At 32.5% G+C, this 16468-nt stretch overlaps 1 protein-coding gene across 9 annotated transcripts in view; it reads right to left on the reverse strand.

Moving 5' to 3' along the window:
- Positions 1–13515, reverse strand: part of Cbp53E (Calbindin 53E) — a 322899-nt gene extending 309384 nt beyond the window's left edge. For 7 of the 9 annotated variants that reach the window (XM_068385501.1, XM_068385505.1, XM_068385504.1 and 4 more), the window contains exons 1-2: positions 13442–13490; positions 13066–13159 (exon numbers count right to left, since the gene is read on the reverse strand). The gene's annotated coding sequence lies outside the window, so the exon portion shown is untranslated. Of the gene's footprint in view, positions 1–13065; positions 13160–13441 lie in introns of all 9 variants that reach the window. The other 2 variants (XM_068385498.1, XM_068385500.1) reach the window with 2 other exon arrangements.
- Between the last annotated feature and the right edge of the window lie 2953 nt (positions 13516–16468).

Raw genomic sequence — 16468 nt, forward strand, 5'->3', positions numbered from 1 at the left:
ATTGATTTATAGGAGCAACTTTCCGTGATGGTGAAGTCTATATTATTTATGCTAAAATGCTATTACTATTAGTACTAGTACCATTTTTGGTTAGCTTCATTATAATTACGTATAAAGAATACAAAGAAAATAGTTAAAATTCTGAATTCTAGTCCTTTATTTTTCGAGGAAATTTTTTTCATGGAATAGAGGCGTATGTTTTACATTTATAGTTCTGATAAATTTTAATAGGAATGTTTGCTGAATCTATTTAAATTGATTCTCAAATAGCCCATGTTGCTTGATCTATTCAAATTTATATTGAAATAGCCCATGCTGCTTGATCTATTCAAATTTATTCTGAAATAGCCCATGTTGCTTGATTTATTCAAATTTATTCTGAAATAGCCCATGTTGCTCGATCTATTCAAATTTATTTTGAAATAGCCCATGTTGCTTGATCTATTCAAATTTATTCTGAAATAGCCCATGTTGCTTGATCTATTCAAATTCATTCCGAAATAGCCCATGTTGCTTGATATATTCAAATTCATTCCGAAATAGTCCATGTTGCTTGATCTATTCTAATTCATTCCGAAATAGTCCATGTTGCTTGATCTATTCAAATTCATTCCGAAATAGCCCATGTTGCTTGATCTATTCAAATCCATTCTGAATTAGCCCATGCTGCTTGATCTATTCAAATTCATTCCGAAATAGCCCATGTTGCTTGATCTATTCATATTCATTCCGAAATAGTCCATGTTGCTTGATCTATTCAAATTCATTCCGAAATAGCCCATGTTGCTTGATCTATTCTAATTAATTCCGAAATAGTCCATGTTGCTTGATCTATTCAAATTCATTCCGAAATAGCCCATGTTGCTTGATCTATTCAAATTTATTTTGAAATAGCCCATGCTGCTTGATCTATTCAAATTTACTCTGAATTAGCCCATGATGCTTCATCTATTAAAATTTACTCTAAAAAAGCCCATGATGCATGATCTATTCAAATTCATTCCGAAATAGCCCATGTTGCTTGATCTATTCAAATTCATTCCGATATAGCTCATGTTGCTTGACCCATTCAAATCTATTCTGAATTATCCCATGCTGCTTAATCTATTAAAATTTACTCTGAAAAAGCTCATGATACTTGATCTATTCAAATTCATTCCGAGATAGCCCATGTTGCTTGACCTATTGAAATTCATTCCGAAATAGTCCATGTTGCTTGATCTATTCAAATTCATTAAGAAATAGCCCATGTTGCTTGATCTATTCAAATTCATTCCGAAATAGTCCATGTTGCTTGATCTATTCAAATTCATTCCGAAATAGCCCATGTCGCTTGATCTATTCAAAATCTTTCCGAAATAGCTCATGTTGCTTGATCTATTCAAATTCATTCCGAAATAGCCCATGTTGCTTGATCTATTCAAATTCATTCCGAAATAGCCCATGTTGCCTGATCTATTCAAATTCATTCCGAAATAGCCCATGTTGCTTGATCTATTCAAATTCATTCCGAAATACCCCATGTTGCTTGATCTATTCAAAATCATTCCGAAATAGCCCATGTTGCTTGATCTATTCAAATTTATTTTGAAATAACCCATGCTGCTTGATCTATTCAAATTTACTCTAAAAAAGCCCATAATGCTCGAGCTATTCAAATTTATTTTGAAATAGCTCATGTTGCTTGATCTATTCAAATTCATTCCGAAATAGCCCATGATGCTTGATCTATTCAAATTCATTCCTATATAGCCCATGTTGCTTGATCTATTCAAATTCATTCCGAAATAGCTCATGTTCCTTGACCTATTCAAATCTATTCTGAATTATCCCATGCTGCTTGATCTATTAAAATTTACTCTGAAAAAGCTCATGATACTTGATCTATTCAAATTCATTCCGAGATAGCCCATGTTGCTTGATCTATTCAAATTCATTCCGAAATAGTCCATGTCGCTTGATCTATTCAAATTCATTCCGAAATAGTCCATGTTGCTTGATCTATTCTAATTCATTCCGAAATAGCCCATGTTGCTTGATCTATTCAAATTCATTCCGAAATAGCCCATGTTGCTTGATCTATTAAAATTTACTCTAAAAAAGCCCATGATGCTTGATCTATTCAAATTCATTTCGAAATAGTAGATGTTGCTTCATCTATTCAAATTCATTCCGAAATAGCCCATGTTGCTTGATCTATTCAAATTCAATCCGAAATAGTCCATCTTGCTTGATCTATTCAAATTCTTTCCGAAATAGCCCATGTTGCTTGATCTATTCAAATTCATTCCGAAATAGCCCATGTTGCTTGATCTATTCAAATTCATTCCGAAATACCCCATGATGCTTGATCTATTCAAATTTATTCAAAAATAGCCCATATTGCTTGATCTATTCAAATTTATTCTGAATTAGCCCAAGTTGCTTGATCTATTCAAATTTATTCTGAAATAGCCCATGATGCTTGATCTATTCAAATTTATTCTGAAAAAACCTATGATGCTTGATCTATTCAAATTCATTCCGAAATAGTCCATGTTGCTTGATCTATTCAAATTCATTCCGAAATAGTCCATGTTGCTTGATCTATTCAAATTCATTCCGAAATAGTCCATGTTGCTTGATCTATTCAAATTCATTCCGAATTAGCCCATGTTGCTTGATCTATTCAAATTCATTCGGAAATAGCCCATGTTGCTTGATCTATTCAAATTCATTCCGAAATAGCCCATGTTGCTTGATCTATTCAAATTTATTCTGAATTAGCCCATGTTGCTTGATCTATTCAATTTTTTTTTTTTCAAATAGCCCATGCTGCTTGATCTATTCAAATCTATTCTGAATTAGCCCATGCTGCTTGATCTATTAAAATTTACTCTGAAAAAGCTCATGATGCTTGATCTATTCAAATTTATTCCAAAATAGCCCATGCTGCTTGATCTATTCAAATCTATTCTGAATTAGCCCATACTGCTTGATCTATTAAAATTTACTCTGAAAAAGCTCATGATGCTTGATCTATTCAAATTCATTCCAAAATAGCCCATGTTGTTTGATCTACTTAAATTTATTCCGAAATAATCTCTGTTGCTTGATCTATTCAAATTCATTCCGAAATAGCTCATGTTGCTTGATCTATTCAAATTCATTCCGAAATACCTCATGTTGCTTGATCTATTCAAATTCATTCCGAAATACCCCATGTTGCTTGATCTATTCGAAATCATTCCGAAATAGCCCATGTTGCTTGATCTATTCAAATTTATTTTGAAATAGCACATGCTGCTTGATCTATTCAAATTTACTCTGAAAAAAGCCCATAATGCTTGATCTATTCAAATTTATTCTGAATTAGCCCATGATGCTTGATCTATTAAAATTTACTCTAAAAAAGCCCATGATGCTTGATCTATTCAAATTCATTCCAAAATAGCCCATGTTGCTTGATCTATTCAAATTCATTCCGAAATAGCTCATGTTGCTTGACCTATTCAAATCTATTCTGAATTATCCCATGCTGCTTGATCTATTAAAACTTACTCTGAAAAAGCTCACGATACTTGATCTATTCAAATTCATTCCGAGATAGCCCATGTTGCTTGATCTATTCAAATTCATTCCGAAATAGTCCATGTTGCTTGATCTATTCAAATTCATTCCGAAATAGTCCATGTTGCTTGATCTATTCTAATTCATTCCGAAATAGTCCATGTTGCTTGATCTATTCCAATTCATCCCGAAATAGCCCATGTTGCTTGATCTATTAAAATTTACTCTATAAAAACCCCATGATGCTTGATCTATTCAAATTCATTCCGAAATAGCCCATGTTGCGTGATCTATTCAAATTCATTCCGAAATAGCTCATGTTGCTTGACCTATTCAAATCTATTCTGAATTATCCCATGCTGCTTGATCTACTAAAATTTACTCTGAAAAAGCTCATGATACTTGATCTATTCAAATTCATTCCGAGATAGCCCATGTTGCTTGACCTATTGAAATTCATTCCGAAATAGTCCATGTTGCTTGATCTATTCAAATTCATTCCGAAATAGCCCATGTTGCTTGATCTATTCAAATTCATTCCGAAATAGTCCATGTTGCTTGATCTATTCAAATTCATTCCGAGATAGCCCATGTTGCTTGATCTATTCAAATTCATTCCGAAATACCCCATGTTGCTTGATCTATTCAAATTTATTTTGAAATAGCCCATGCTGCTTCATCTATTAAAATTTACTCTGAAAAAACCCCATGATGCTTGATCTATTCAAATTTATTCCGAAATACCCCATGTTGCTTGATCTATTCAAATTCATTCCGATATACCCCATATTGCTTGATCTATTCAAATTCATTCCGAACTAGTCCATGTTGCTTGATCTATTCAAATTCATTCCGAAATAGTCCATGTTGCTTGATCTATTCAAATTTATTCCGAAATACCCCATGTTGCTTGATCTATTCAAATTCATTCCGAAATACCCCATGTTGCTTGATCTATTCAAATTTATTTTGAAATACCCCATACTGCTTGATCTATTCAAATTTACTCTGAAAAAAACCCATGATGCTTGATCTATTCAAATTTATTCCAAAATAGTCCATGTTGCTTGATCTATTCAAATTCATTCCGAAATAGCTCATGTTGCTTGATCTATTCAAATTCATTCCGAAATAGTCCATGTTGCTTGATCTATTCAAATTCATTCCAAAATAGCACAGGTTGCTTGATCTATTCAAATTTATTCTGAAATAGCCATGTTTGCTTGATCTATTCAAATTTATTTTCAAATAGCCCTTGTTGCTCGATTTATTCAAATTTATTCTGAAATAGCCCATGTTGCTCGATCTACTCAAATTAATTCTGAAATAGCCCATGTTGCTTGATCTATTCAAATTTATTCTGAAATAGTCCATGTTGCTTGATCTATCGAAATTTATTCCGAAATAGCCTATGTTGCCTGATCTACTCTAACTATTTCTGGAATAGCCCTTGTTGCTCTAATTATTCCAATTTATTCTGAAATAGCCGATGATTCTTGATCCATTCAAACTTATTCTGAAATAGCTCCTGATGCTTAGTATATTCAAATTTATTCTGAACTAGCCCATGTTACTAGATACATCCTAATTCATTCTGAAACAGCCCAGGTTGCCTGATTTATTCAAATTAATTCTGAAATAGCTCATGTCAACTGATCTATTCTAATTTATTCGGAAATAACCGCTGTTGCTTGATTTATTCGAATTTATTCTAAAATGGTCCATGTTGCTCTATCTATTAAAATTTATTCTGAAATAACCAATGTTGCTTGAACTATTCAAATCTATTCTGAAATGGCCATTGTTGCTAGATATATCATAAAATATTCTGAAATGGCACATGTTGCCTGATCTATTGTAAATCATTCTGAAATAGCCCTAGTTGGTTGATCTGTTCTACTTTATTCTGAAATAGCCCTAGTTTCTTGATCTATTCAAATTTAATTTGAAGTAGCCCTTGTTTCTTGATCTATTCAAATTTATTCTAAAATAGCTCAAAATCCCAAAAACCACTGTACAACAAGAAAGTTTCTAGACCAATTCAATTGAGGCATTATGTCTTTTATGCAATCATACTATCAAAAGGTAAAACAATTTTTGTTGAATTCTCCTATGAAAATGAAAAACTCGTCCATACCACGTTCTCGTAATATAGAAAAATCTATTCAGACATTAGAATAAAAATACGGGTTATAGAATATTCATAAAATAAGTATTGTAGCTATTCCATCTATCACAGAAAAGTTTTTCCGATCCATAAAAGAATATACTATCAAAAACATTTTCGGTTTTCTTTCTTTTCCATAAATTATAAATACTCCGTTCAATTGAACGGTGTTCTCTGTACTTGTGTACCCCAGCCGTCAAAAATGATGTCTAAATATTTAGATCGATATGCACATGCACGCACACACCCATCCTCCTTCTCATTTCATAACTACAACCCGCTGGTTCAGCAATATGTTGGAGAATTTGGTTTCCTTGTGTACCTCTCAGGGTAACCACCCCTTACCAGGGTGTATACACACACACACACACACACACACACACACACACACACACACACACACACACACACATATATATATATATATATATATATATATAAGTATATATATATATATATATATATATATATATATATATATATATATATATATATATATATATATATATATATATATATATATATATATATATACACACAGTGACACTTGCTTTATATTACATAGGAGAGATTACTGTGGAAACGAATATATCTACATTACAATTCAGGATAGCAAATCGAGCTGACTTTATAATGAAAGTATCTTTTCCTATAACAATAAACTATTATTTTCAATCAAATGTAGAGAATGTTTTTAATTCAATTCCCAGCCACTGGAAAGCATATTAATTCATTTGCATTCCCTATTTTAAATTCAACGCATTCAGAAAGATGATTCATAGGGATAGATTTAGAGACTTTTAATTCCTAACAAAGAAACCCAGGAATATAAAACGAAAGTTTTTCATTATAAATAGTAATTTTCTATTATATTCTAAATCATATTAATGTTAACATAGTGTGTAATCAATTATTTTCAAAAGCCTTTAAAGATAATAATTCGGTAATATCTTTTTTTTTTCTTTTTCTTTTTCTAACTAATCCAGTGTAAGAGCCTTAATGATCAGAAAAGACCGTTGTGGGTAAGCTGTTCCAAAAGTTTATGATGTGACGCTAAGCTTTCTCGCCAAAAGATTATTATTAGATGTGTCACAGCTGTTTGGCTGTCATTGGAAATTTATTTTATTATCATTATTATCATCACCTATAAACAACAACGTTTCAAACGTCTGTGTTCATATTATTATTATTACTTCTACTAGTATTTTATTGAAAGTGATTGCTGCCTCAGTGGCGTTAATTTTGTAATTAACTTTTTTTTATTATCCTTATCATCTTTTTCTCTTCATTGCTACAATCCGCCAGTAACTGGGAAAGCGACATATTATCATTAGGAAGGTGATGAAGACCATATCATTCACAATTCATCTTTAATATACACACTATAAAAGTAGATAATACGTACAAAGTATGAAACACTATCACAATGTTAGTGTTTCATACTTTGTACGTATTATCTACTTTTATAGTGTGTTGTGATATATTAAAGATGAATTGTGAATGATATGGTCTTCATCACCTTCCTAATGATAATATGTCGCTTTCCCAGTTACTGGCGGATTGTAGCAATGAAGAGAAAAAGATGATAAGGATAATAAAAAAAGTTAATTACAAAATTAACGCCACTGAGGCAGCAATCACTTTCAATAAAACCTGTTTAAAAGTGTCTACTCCCTAAATATACTACTGCTATTATCATTATTATTATTATTACTTTTATTATTATTATTATCATTATCAGCCTCCAAGCTATAACTCTAATTGGAAAAGCAGTATTCTATAATCCCAAGGGCTGCATCAGCCTCCAAGCTATAACTCTAATTGGAAAAGCAGTATTCTATAATCCCAAGGGCTGGAACAGGGAAAGTAGTCATGTGAGGGGAGGAAATTTATCAACTTTAAATGAGAAAGAAATGAATAAAGAAAATAAAATAGATCTTTCATATGTATAAATAAAAAAAAAAAAAAAGAAGAAGAGAGACCTATGTCAACCTGCTCAACAAAAACAATTGTGGCAAGTTTGAACTTCTAAAGTTCCACTGATTCAACTACGAGAATAGGAAGATCATTCCACAAACTGGTAGCAGCTGGAATAAAACTTCTAGAATACTGTGTAGTATTGAAGATTATGACGCAGATGTAAGAGCATTAAATGCTTACAGTCTGGGAAGATATAAATGCAAAGGATGGTTAGAATTATGAAAAATCTTATGCAGCATAAAGAACTAACTATACGACGGTGCCACATATCAATAATTATGCACCCAGAGAGAGAGAGAGAGAGAGAGAGAGAGAGAGAGAGAGAGAGAGAGAGAGAGAGAGAGAGAGAGACTCAATATTCACAAGCATACACTAGGTAAAGGAAAACTACAGCAAAAACCAAAGCCTAATGATTAGCCTCAGTAGTACTCTGATCTGATCATGATTCGTTTCCACACGCACTAGACTTCAAGATCGGTTGCAAATTTACGTAACGATCGGACCCCACCTTTTTATTCAGCTTTGCAGCAAACACATCCAAAGTCAATATAAGATCACTTCTGCAAGAGCATAGAAGATGTATAATAGTCAGTTTTATACATCAAGCCAAATGCAATACTTCCTTACTCTGATATATTTAGCTACTGCCAGACTTTAGACATTTCCTGCATTTAATTTTCTTGAATTATAGTCTTATAATAGTTTGTTTCCTCACTAATGCTAGACTTGGGACAACACTTCCTGCATTTAAGTTTCTTGACATAGGCATATAATTTTTGTTTTCAAATGCCAGGTCTACACTTCTGCCTTTTTTCCCCCTTCGCCTTTGCACGTAAAAAACCATTATAATAAAAGAAAACAATAAATGACCCTTTTTCACCTAACAATTATAGTACATATCTACGTTCTGATACTAAAACCACTGCGAAATTTTTTTTTTCTATTTCCACTATCATGTTCAGACACTGAATCCACTACAAAAACGAGATTTTTACTATTACGTTTAGATACTGAAACCACTACGAAAACCAGATTTTGACTGTTTTCACATCACTTTCAGATGGTGAAACCACCACGAAAACGAGATTTTGACTATTTTCACAATAACATTCAGATGCTGACACCACTACGAAAACGAGATTTTGACTATTTCTACTATCACATTCAAATACTGAAACCACATTGAAAACGAGATTTTGACTATTTTTACTATCACATTCAAATACTGAAACAATCACGAAAACGATATTTTGACAATTCTTACTATCCCGTTCAGATGGTGAAACCATCAAGAAAACGAGATTTTGACTATTCTTACTAGCACGTTCAGATACTGAATCTTCTACGAAAACGAGATCTTGATTATTTTTACTATCACGTTCAAATGGTGACACCATCACGAAAACGAGATTTTGACTATTTTACTATCACGTTCAGATGGTGACACCATCACGAAAACGAGATTTTGACTATTCTTACTATCACGTTCAAATGGTGACACCATCACGAAAACGAGATTTTGAATATTTTTACTATCACGTTCAAATGGTGACACCATCACGAAAACGAGATTTTGACTATTTTAATATCACGTTCAGATGGTGACACCATCACGAAAACGAGATTTTGACTATTCTTACTATCACGTTCAGATGGTGACACCATCAAGAAAACGAGATTTTGACTATTTCTACTATCACGTTTAGATATTGAAACTTCTACGAAAACGAGATTTTGACTATTCTTACTCTCACATTCAGATACTGACACCACTACAAAAACGAGATTTTGACTATTTTCACCATCTCCTTCAAGCGAAATCTTAAAGTTCGGAACAATCACGATCGACGAATTAGCCACAGTGACGTAAGAGTCTACCACTTCAAGTTCCGTCACGCGAAAGTGTCAAGAGACGACGAATCCTTCCACTCGTGCAAAGAGAAAATCTACACAGTGTATCGATTTGCAATAGTTAATGGCGCAGCAGAATAATTGCAAAGAGTTTAAATGTCAAATATTCTAGAGCTATCAAAAATTACTAATACACAATTCCCTATATGGAGCAGCTGCATATATATATATATATATATATATATATATATATATATATATATATATATATATATATATATATATATATATATATAGTGTACGCTAAAGATTGTTAGATATGCACACACATACAAACCCCTCCAATAGGGTATGACTACTTCCTTTCCTCCCTATATCCTGGGACAGGGAGAGCTGAGCGTAACCGGATATATATATATATATATATATATATATATATATATATATATATATATATATATATATATATATATATATATATATATATATATACACTGTATGTATATACCCAGCTCAACTAATCCTTTACAATATCCTTTGAAACGCTAAAAATAACTAGCACTGTTTTGTGTTCAACAAAAAAGCAACGCGTAGACTTCCTTTAAGCTGAACAGTACAAGACTATGAATTGTGTGCACTTCTATTCATTTCAATTTAAAGCACTTCTATATATCTTTTTATAGTCATACGAAATTACTGAAAGAAGTATAAGCACTGGATTACTTGAACGACAATCCCTTTGATGAACACTTTACTGTATACATTATACCTATCTATGATCAGAATTATGGATGAATTGGCTTCCTTATACATTATACACGATGATGATAGGAGTAATTGTATTCAATGAATTTAACATTATTCAATCTGAATTATTGTATGAAGTCAGAATGACAAAATGTCGAATATCATATATGATTTTGAAATGTTTGAATGCATTCACATGCAAGTCAGCAATTTATCATTACATACTCGCAAATATCTTTACGGTACAGAGAGAGAGAGAGAGAGAGAGAGAGAGAGAGAGAGAGAGAGAGAGAGAGAGAGAGAGAGAGAGAGAGAGAGAGAAAATATTTGTTTGAATGTTGAAAGAAATAACTTAATTCAATTAAAATGATAATTTTAAAACTACATAAAGTAGACACGCCCCATCTCTTTCTCTTCAACTGTATTTTCATTCATGTCATTTCAGTAAATGTATGAAAGTCAACTGTTCTGTCACTTCAAAAATATTATAATAAAGGACGTTTGATCTCCATGTTCTTGAACATGAAAGAATGGATTTCACAGTTCTTTCACTTACTTTTCATAATTAATATATTTCCTTATCCCCTTTCCTCACTGGGCTATTTTTCCCCCTTTGGAGCCCTTTGGCTTATAGCATCTTCCTTTTCCAACTGTGGTTGTAGCTTAGCTAGTAATAATAAAGATAAAAATTCTCTCTCTCTCTCTCTCTCTCTCTCTCTCTCTCTCTCTCTCTCTCTCTCTCTCTCTCTCTTATAACGTATGATTAAATATGGTTTCTGTCTTATACTATAATAGACCTTCTTTAGATGTTAAGACTTACAACCGTCTCGCCCCCATCCCCACACTCCCAAAAAATCATTTAAATAACCAGTTTTACGATTTCATTCACAAATAAGATTTCCCTCTCTCGGTTATGCTCTACCGGTTAAAACCAGCTATAAATCCAGATTCCAATTAAAGTGTACTAGTAATTTCTATGCATTGACGCATGCGCGCAAACAGAATTGGAGATGAAAAAAAAAATACTTTTATTACATATTCCATGTTAAAATAAAGGATTGGAAGAAATATCTTAGAAAAAGAGTTAAAATGGCAAACTTGTATTCATGGTTAAGTATAAAACATAGGATAGATAAAAGAGAGAAATATAGAGATGTTCAACATAACCATTAGAAATATAATGGAAAGAATATATATAAAACCAGACGAATTATTTTTTTAAAAGACCATTCAGACTCTCGTACAAAAATACAGGGGAATGTATCTACACGTACAAATCGTGTACATTCAGAACGGGAAAACACGAACTTAAAAATCATGGATATTAAATTAAGACCATACATACATACCAATATAAAAGGTTACAGCTATTCTTCCTATTGTATTTTGAACGTCATAGCCAAGTATTACTATTCAATATAAAGTCATACATAAGAGATGCGTAACTCTGATTGCAGAAAGCCGAATGTGTTTTTCAGAACAGGGGCTGATGGGACGAAGGCCCACAACTGAAGACAAGAAAAAATCAACTTTGGGGAAAAACAGTAGGGTTTAAAACCATTACTATAGTAGGAAACTAACCTATCATTATTAGTGAAATTGGTGTGATTATTATCAAAACCCAAAATTGTTAAAATTGTAGTTATCATCAAAATGATTAAAATCGTTAGACAGATATATCAGAGGGACAGATATATCATAAGATTCCCTTGAACGAACGCCCACAACTGCAGAAACAAATATGAAAAAACCTTTGGGGAAGAAGAGAGAAGCTGAAACCCATTACTATAGTAGAAAACAAATCTATTATTATTATTATGGAAACTAGTAAAATGATTAAAATTATAGTAATCCCCAAAATTATTAAAATCATTAGACAGATACATCATAGGGACAGATATATCATAAGATTCCCTTAAACCTTCTCATGCAATTTTGAGGATATTGGGCTACCATTCACAGAGATATTACCTTCCCATACAGTCATATCAACCTCCCCCCACCCCCAAGTCTCTTTACAATCAGCACGACACGCTATTAGACTCTGGAGAGAGTCAGTGGGGCGATAGGAAACCGAGGCAAAAACTGGAATGGGTCAGGAGGCCGTGCTGGCATTCCGGGATATTACAAATGATATATTGAAGAGATGTCTCGTAATGGCTCTCATACTTCCTATTATTCTGTTGTAATAATTTCTTATTGCTCTCTTTTTATAATTTCAATATAATTTGTGAATATAATCTAGTTATGTATACATATGTATGTATGTATGTGTATATATATATATATATATATATATATATATATATATATATATATATATATATATATATATATATATTCAATAAATTACACAGTCTTCACTGTATATATGACAAATGAAATGAACGGACATTTCTTTTCTGAAGAGGATGGGGGATGGTCCCTTAGAAAGCAAAGAATAAATTTCATCTTTCGTAAATGTATATATATATATATATATATATATATATATATAGTCTTCAGAGTACGACTTTGAGCATGTGACATATATACAAGTAATAAGATATTTGCTTAAACTTGTCACATGAAACACTCGAATTCGTTGAAATTACTGGTGGGCCACTTTCGTTTGAGTTGAAGCAATCGCCCATCTGAAGACTAAACCGTCTATAGTTATTCAAGTTTACTTTCTTAAAAGACACAAAATGCTTGATAAGCTAAACGCCTAAAATACCTTTTGAATAGAATAAGAAGTTAAACAACAAACTATTTTGCAATTTCCAACTTACCGAAAACGGTACGACGACTAGATTTGAATTGGGGTCCGGTTTTTTCAAGAAACTTTGAAGCGTCAGGAAGAGAGTTTTTATTTTACTTTTATAACTGGAAGGAATAATAAACACTTAAGTAATGCATTAATGAACATAAAATAAGGTTAGATAATATGTTTCTCAAAGTGAATTAAACAAATATCAATATATATAAAAGCTGAAAAGCAAATAACATGTTTCAACTAGTGCGGTCTTTCTAAAATTCTTCAGAAGAACTTTTCGTCGATAAAATCCTCTGCCACACGGCAGTCGAAGCACAGAGTTCCAACGTTGCAAATGCACGGCGCCCTGCAAGCAAGCCAACACACAACAAATTCTATTTCTATAAAGATACTGGAAGGAGCGCTTCGCGACACTACCACCCACGATGCGGTTATCCGAGCCACTGGCACCCGTATTGTGTGGTAGCATACTCTATTCCCCAGCACGTCCCAAGATCAATATGGCGCTGTGCCGCTTTGGCCTTACAGCCACGCCTGTCTTTACGAAGACCCGGTCTTAGGAGCTCCAGCTCTCTCTCTCTCTCTCTCTCTCTCTCTCTCTCTCTCTCTCTCTCTCGGTCATTCAGTCGCCAGTGGTTTTCCCACAGTCTGTATGTCTGCATTCAGAAATGGCCTTTTCCGCCAGTCTGTAATCTGCAATATTTGTCTGCAAGTTACAAACTCCGCCTAAGTTACGGTCAATACAAGATTGTAGTTTGTAAAATCAAACTTTACTACAAGCATTTAAATACAAGCAAAACTACAACATAAACTAATGCAAATAGCAATCTAGTCTTCTAGATAATGAAATTACTACTATAGAGCAAAAAGACAATTCACTTTAGAAAAGTTTTCCTTGACTTTATGATTTAGTTAGTTCTCAGGTTGAGGTTTTTTTATATGAAGAAATATATAACAGGAAAGTGATATTCAAGGGAGAAAAACTTCTAAACAAATTTCAAATGAGTCAGGATTATTTTGTTTAATAAAACACAAACATACAAGGAAAAATCATTATCCTGCATCTAAGCATAACAGTAATTGTCATAGTTCAACAGCATTACATTTATATACATGCATCTTTTTTACCTCTTTCTATACACAAATGAGACGTATGCATACGCGAGTATAGATTTAAAAAAACACTAAGAGAAAACATTAAAATGTTGCATTGTTCTACAGTGCTTATTTTATTCAAAAGTTATCTACGGTGCTTCTTTTTATATAAAAAATCGTATAGCTGGGCGTAACTAATCTGTATTGCTAAACTAAACTCATCAGAGATTTCTATATTTTCTCTGTTTATTTTCTTTCTTAAAATTATTTTTTCTCTCTCATGTACTAACGTATATAGAAGCACACGGTTCTTTTATCAAATATAAACCCTGTGAACACATGAAGGCTATTATTATTATTATTATTATTATTATTATTATTATTATTATTATTATTATTACTTGCTTTGCTACAACCCTTGCTGGAAACGCATGATGCTATAAGCACAGGGCTCCAACAGGGAAAATAGCCCGGTGAGGAAAGGAAACAAGGAAAAATAAAATAATTTAGGAAGAGTAATAACATTAAAATAAATATCCCCTATGTAAACTATAAAAACTTTAACAAAGCAAGAGGAAGAGAAATAAAATAGAATAGTGTGCCAGAGTGTACCCTCAAGCAAGAGAACTGTAACACAAGACAGTGGATGACAATGGCAAAAAGGCTATGGTAAGTATGTAAAACTGTATGTCTGCAATATTTTCACTTACAGCGAAATGGAATTGTCTGCCAAGCGATTACAGCAATGCCGACGTATATTTTGTCCGACCGACTTCAGCATGTGTTGTGGAACTTAAGCCTCTGTAAGTTTCATTTCCCTTAAAGTAGCACACAGTAATGGCCCCAGATAAACGAAAGAAAAAAGAAAATATTTCAAGGGAATGAATTCCGAAAGATAACTTTCCTATTACTTAGTCTTGACTCTTAATAGTATAGACATTATATTTCTATGTAACTTACTATATATATATATATATATATATATATATATATATATATATATATATATATATATATATATATATATATATATATATATATATATATACTATACATATTTATGTATACATATATATAAACATCTGTCAACTTAAGAGCAAAAAACATTTACAGACATATTATACCACAGACCTTAAAATATTCTAAGTAATACTTTTACATTTTTTATAGAAACTTAATAATAAAGAAAACCCGGAAGAAAAAAAGTTTTTGAAGGTAACGCCGCTTTAAATACTCCACAAAATAAAAATGAAAAAATGTCCTATATATATATATATATATATATATATATATATATATATATATATATATATATATATATATATATATATATATATATATATATATATATATATATCTAAATCTGAATTTGTTCTTTATAGCTGATTTTTTTTTTAGAGATATTCATACACTAGTATTCGCGACCAGTAAAAAATGAGGGGTAAATATCCAGATAGATTTACACATACACGCACTACCCTCTCACCAGGGTTGTGACTACTCCCTCTCCTCCATACCAGAGGACCGGGAGGAGACAGAGTATCAAAATGTCTGGCAATGCTGCTAGGCATGACCGAATTAATATATATACCCAGACACTTGCTCTTTATTATATAAGGGAAATAAAAATACATTGAAATAATGAATTACATTAAACGCTAGTAATCTAACGAACATCATTAAAGCAGACGTAAGAAGCTGTAGTAAATACAAGATGAAGAGTATGTTGCCATTAAGTAACCGAATTTGCTAACGTTATTAATTTATTTAGGATCAGACAGAGCTCGGAACAATATCTACCGTATAGCCACGTCATTTTAATCATAAAATCATCGAGTAATGAAAACCCCTTCTGGTTAAACTCCGCAATATCTATATGCATCCTAGAATATTACCTTTCTCCAGTTTAGGAGGAATATGGATATAGAATTTATGATATAATATTATTAACCATCTGTCAATATTTATTTTTTTCTCACTCTATCTCTCGTTTGATGATATAATATATCAAAGGTTTAAAGGCTGCTCATGAATGACAGAGGCATAGGACAGTGACAATGCCCTAGCAGGTCAATTCCCAATGATAAGCACATAACTCGGTCTCCACCCAAGTTAGGATCAGGCAACGGCTGCTGATGACTCAGCTGGCAGACCTATGGGCTCCTCCCACACACCCCATCCTTAGCTCAAAAGGATGGTGAGGTTGCAAACACTAATATAAACTATCGAGATTAAGCGGGTCTCGAATCCCATCCCCAGGAGAGACATTTTCATTAGGATTATTAGCGGTGTTATGTCTATCAAAATGATGAGAGCAATAATAC

The sequence above is a fragment of the Palaemon carinicauda genome, chromosome 13 (assembly GCF_036898095.1).
Source record: "Palaemon carinicauda isolate YSFRI2023 chromosome 13, ASM3689809v2, whole genome shotgun sequence".
In the NCBI taxonomy this organism is placed as follows: domain Eukaryota; kingdom Metazoa; phylum Arthropoda; class Malacostraca; order Decapoda; family Palaemonidae; genus Palaemon; species Palaemon carinicauda.